The sequence below is a fragment of the Myotis brandtii genome, unplaced genomic scaffold (genome assembly GCF_000412655.1).
Source record: "Myotis brandtii unplaced genomic scaffold, ASM41265v1 scaffold1094, whole genome shotgun sequence".
Lineage (NCBI taxonomy): Eukaryota > Metazoa > Chordata > Mammalia > Chiroptera > Vespertilionidae > Myotis > Myotis brandtii.
The window spans coordinates 138,493-144,092 of NW_005353728.1; the positions used below are offsets into that span (position 1 = coordinate 138,493).

The 5,600-nt window shown below is 52.8% G+C and overlaps 1 protein-coding gene across 1 annotated transcript in view; it reads right to left on the reverse strand.

The window, feature by feature from the left end:
- LOC102257236 (zinc finger protein 324A) overlaps positions 1-5,600 on the reverse strand; it is a 12,224-nt gene that overhangs the window by 6,126 nt on the left and 498 nt on the right. The window lies entirely within an intron of this gene.

Consider the following 5,600-nt stretch of genomic DNA (forward strand, 5'->3'; position numbering starts at 1 on the left):
GCCCGGAGCCCAGTGACAGTCTCGGAGGCCGGAAGTCCCGCCCCGGCCATCGCTCATTGGCCCAGTGCGGGAGGGGCTTACGCGCAGAGCCTTCTGGGAAAGGTAGTTCCGAGTGCTATCCACCCAAGGTATCCATGGCAACGGCCAAGCGTCACCGCGTGGGATGCTAGGAAGCGGAGTGGGGGGCTCCGGGCTGCTTTCCCCTGGCTCACTCCTGGGCGGGCTCCGGGCTGGGAGGCTCTGAATGAGGCGGATTAGTACGAAACTGGGAAAATTCCTTGGAAAGTGGGGGAACTGAGACACTTAACCAAGGCGAGCAATTTACAGCCAGAGAATAGACCCTGATGTGGATCCGTGGTTGAGCGTCCACCTATGAACCACGAGGTCAAAGTTCTGTTCCAGATTCCCCGGTTAGGGCACATGCCCGGGTTGTGGGCTCAATCCCCAGTAGGGGGCGTGCAGGAGGCAGCCAATCAATGATTCTCCTCATTGATGTTTCTATCTCTCCTGCTCCCTTCCTCTCTGAAATCAATAAAAATATATTTAAAAAATAAAATAAAATGCCCCCCCCCCAAAAAAAATCCTCACCTGCCCAACCTGGCCAGGATTGATCAACTGCCTCCTGCACACCGTCCACTGGGGATCGAGCTCAGTGGTTAGTGTCAGCCTGCACAGCAAAAGGTCCAGGGTTCGATTCCAAGGGCACCTACTAAGGTTGTAGGTTGGATCACCGCTCCAGTTAGGGCACAGACAGGAGGAAACGAATTGCAGGTGGTATGCAGGTGAACGGTGACGCTGAGGCAAGCTTGGCGTGCAGGATTGAGTTTAGAGAAGCGGCGGGCTACTGCTCGCTCAGGCGAGTAGCAAAACCTCCAAAGCTCTCATGGCTTTTATTTGGGGAGTACAGCAAATAACAATGGAGTACAGCAAGTGACAATGACTAACAGGCATGCTCATGAGATCATCTGAGCTAAGTTATACATTAAACTATTAATTTCCAGTATTGTTCAAAGACCCTCTCAACCAGCAGCTTTGTATCCTCCCTTGAACTTTCCATGCCCTCATGAACTATTTATCACCTCAAGGAAATTCTGCCTCTGAACAATAAATCTTGCTTGCAAGACTTTGTTCTGATGTGGCCCGCTTGCAGGTACCCGTCTGTTCTTGGCAGAACGTCCTCTTTTAACTTCTCATTCCGCTTGATGGCTACACTAATCTACACATCAATTTTTCTCTCTCTTTCCCTCTCCCTCCCTTCTACCATCTGAAAATCAGTGGAAAAAATATCCTCAGGTGAGGGTTAAAAACAACAGAAAGACCCTCTCCTGCCCTGGCTGGTGTGCCTCAGTTGGTTGAACTGTGTCCTGTGCACCCAAAGGTCACTGATTGGATTCTGGGTCAGGGCACCCCAAAAAAGAAAAGATCCTCCCCACACTTCTTCCCTAAAATTCCCACCTTTAGAAAACAAATTTAAAAACCTTCAAGATAAAGGAAGCCAGAGCATGCTCTCCTTAGAGCATGCCCACACCTTCCTCAGGGGCCCCTCTTTCTTCTCCTTCTCCTAAGCTCTCAGGGTGCCAACAAGGCTTGCAACACACGCCCACACCTTCCCCTAATTCTTTTCCTCAGGGACCCCTCTTGTTCTCTTTCTCCTAAGCTCTCAGGGTGCCAACAAGGCTTGCAACCAGGGGAGAAGCAGGCAGTGGCAGCTTGTCCGGGCTACACCCCTGAAGGGCTCTCCTTCTGCCGCTGTAACTTGCTTCCTGCGTCCACACAGCCCAGCGGGCGCACTTCTGCCTCTGTGACTTCCCCAAGGGCCAAGGCAGCTCTCTGCCAGGCTCACTCCTGTTGCTGTGATCTTGCCTCTTTTATCTTTTTTTTCTCTTAATATGTTTTTTAAAATATATTTTTATTGATTTCAGAGATGGGAGAGGGAGAGATAGAAACATCAGTGATGAGAGAGAATCATTGATCAACTGCCTCCTGCACACCCCCCACTGGGGATAGACCCCACAAAACCAGGCATGTGCCCTGATCAGGAATTGAACTGTGACCTCCTGGTTCATAGGTCGACGCCCAACCACTGAACTACACTGCCTGGGTTTAATGTTTTTATTGACTTTGGAAGGTAGAGGGAAATAGAAAAATCAATAATGAGAATCATCAATCAAAAAAAAAAAAAGAATCATCAATCGGCTGCCTCCTGCACACCCCCTACTGGGGCTTGAGCCAGAAATCCAGTGTCCTGACAAATTGAACTATGATCTCCTGGTTCATGGGGTTGACCCCCAACTGAGCCACACCGGCGGGGCCTGCCTCCTTTAGCTTAAGCACTTTTTTTTTACTGTTCCCATCCTATCCTATCCAATAAAGGGGTAATATGCAAATCGACCAAACAGCGGAACCACCGGTCACTATGACATGCACTGACCACCAGGGGGCAGATGCTCAATGCAGGAGCTGCTCCCTGGTGGTCAGTGCGCTCCCACAGGGGGAGCATTGCTCAGCCACAAGCCGGGCTGACAGCTGGCCAGCTCACTGGAGGTGGTGGGAACCTCTCCCACCTCTGTGGCAGCGCTAAGGATGTTCGACTGCAGGCTTAGGCCTGCTTCGGGACTCCCGGACATCCTGCGAGGGCTCCCGGACTGCGTGAGGGTGCAGGCTGGGCTGAGGGACCTCTCCTTCCCCCCCCCCAAGTGCACAGATTTTTGTGCACCAGGCCTCTAGTCTTTAACAAATGAACTCTCAAAATCACTTGACTCGTACTGTGAAGTTTCCTGCACGAAGTCAAGAACCCGCACGTTCAGACTGTGCTGGGGCAGACCCCTCTCCAGTGACACTAGTGCATTCCCTGTGCAGCTCACATCCTGAAACATGGGAAGTCGTCCTCTGGGGATTTGGGGCCTTGGTGTCTCTGACTCTCCGTAGTTTGGCACTCCTGTCCCCGGCACTGAGGCCCGAAAGAATCCCATTTGCGGACAAGCTCATTGCAGAAGGCCCTCCTTCTGGCATGCCCGGTCCTGTGCAGTAGTCCCTGGGCAGGCTCTCTGGGGCTGTGGCCTGGTTTTCAAAGCCATGTGGCTGCGCACCAGGGACCCACTCCTGGCTGAAGCCGTTCATTCGTTCATGCAGGGGGACACAGGAGCGGTGTTAGGGGCAGACACAGAATACTGGGGACCATCTACAATGATAAGAAATATGAATCCTGCCGAAACCGGTTTGGCTCAGTGGCTAGAGCGTCGGCCTGCGGACTGAAAGGTCCCAGGTTCGATTCCGGTCAAGGGCATGTACCTGGGTTGTGGGCACATCCCCAGGAGGAGATGTGCAGGAGGCAGCTGATCGATGTTTCTCTCTCATCGATGTTTCTAACGCTCTATCTCTCTCCCTTCCTCTCTGTAAAAAATCAATTAAAAATATATATTAAAAAATGTAACATATCTAGAAAAAAGAAAAAAGAAATATGAGTCATGCTCTGTTAACAGTGATGGTGCTGTTCCGATTAGAGAAAGCACATTCTAACGTGGCTGGGAGTTGCACGCCCTGGGACATGGGAGCTCACGCCGGAATTCAGTCCATCTTCCTGCCCCGAGAACTGCCTGTCATTATGGAAAGATTGACCACCTCGTGGCTGAAACAACGTGGTCTCGGAGGCACCTTCTCTTTACAACATGCGGCCCCGACTGCCTGTAATCTGGTCCTTGGGCACCCGGGGTGCCTGGAGGCGCCTACGCTCTGTGACAGCCACGCCCCCCACCTCCCCACCGCATGACTTGTGACCTGTCATAATTATACCTTGCCCACTTTCCCAGGCCTGCAATTCCTACTTTCCCACACAGTCTTTGTCCTTCTACCCAGTATAGGCGGCTGGCTTATGGGGAGAGGCAGAGTAGGTTTTCGTGGATGACCTGCTGCTCTCCCATACTGCTAGCTGTACTGGAATAAAGGCTCATATATGAAGGCTCCTGGTTCAGTCCCAGCCTCCACCAGCACCAGAGGCAGCCCCGTGGAAACGCTGCAAAAAGTGGGTGGGGCCCTAACTGGTTTGGCTCAGTGGATAGAGCCTCAGCCTTTGGACTGAAGGGTCCCGGGTTCAATTCCAGTCAAGAGCATGTACCTTGGTTGCGGGCACATCCCCAGTAGGGGGTGTGCAGGAGGCAGCTGATCGATGTTTCTCTCTCATTGATGTTTCTAACTCTCTATCCCTCTCCCTTCCTCTCTGTAAAAAATCAATTAAAAAAAAGTGGGTGGGGGGGCACGACTCTTCTGATTCAGGCTGCGACGCCCACTCACGCAGACCCCCTTGTCTGTACAGGGCCTTTGGGAGGGAAAGTCCTTGCGACAGATCTAACCCTTCAACAGGAATTTCCTCCATAGGGAGAAGCCATAGGGGCCTTAAGTGTGTGGTGGCTGAGACCTGACTTGCTCCGGCCAAGGGGACACACGGAGTGTCTGCTGGCCACTCAGGGGAAGCTGCCCTGCTTCACGGACATGTTAGATCTGCACGTGACACCTGTCATGTCCTGGGAATCACTCCCCTCCTCACCTGGACTGATCCAGACGATGACAACAGAAGCCAGGTTGATTACATCACCTTTGAGCTACAGGTATGTGGAGGTGTACCCCGACAACCAATGGGTCCGGGCTGCCTGTCACTACTTCAACCAATTCAGCAGAGACAGGGTTGAATCCCATGTGAGCCTTTATTCCAATCCTGCGGGCAGCACGGGAGAGCAGCAGGCCGTCCACGAAAATCTACTCTGCACCCCTCCATAAGGCAGCCGCTTGCATTGGATAGAAGGACAAAGATCACTGGGGAAGTAGGAATGACAGGCCTGGGGGAGTAGGCACAGAATAACCATTGCAGGTTACAGATCTGACCCTTTACAGCGGTTCTCAACCTGTGGGTCTGGACCCCTTTGGGGGTCGAGAGACCCTTTCACAGGGGTCACCTAAGACCATCGGAAAACACATGTATAATTACATATTGTTTCTTTGATTAATCACTATGCTTTAATTATGTTGATTGTGTAACTGAAAATCCAGCCTGCATATCAGATATTTACATGACGATTCAGAACAGTAGCGACATTACAGTTACGAAGTAGCAACGAAAATAATTGTATGGTTGGGGGTCAGCACAACATGAGGAACTGTATTAAAGGGTCGCGGCATGAGGAAGGTTGAGAACCACTGCTTTAACAGGAATTAAGCAGACAGGATGGAATCATATGTGAGTGGAGTGGGGGTGAGGAAGGGGCGGGGGAGGCTCACAGAGGGCGCCCACGGAGGGACCAGATCACAGGCAACAGGGACGGGGTCTGGGTGCCTCCGGGACTGGACTGTTTCCGCCAGGAGGCTGTCAATCTTTCCGGAATGACAGGCAGCTCCGGGGACAGGCAGCCCGGACCCCTTGGTTGTCCGGTTGCAGGTACCGACGGAACTTCTCGAAGCCCCCAGGTCGGCCTCACCCGCCGGTGTACCCTCCGCATCTCACCCTCCTGGACCATCCTGAACGCTGGGGACGGGGGCTCAGGAGGACCCGGGGGACACGGGGGCTGGGAGTCCGGCCGGGTGGGGCCCGGAGACCCTTCCGCGCCGCT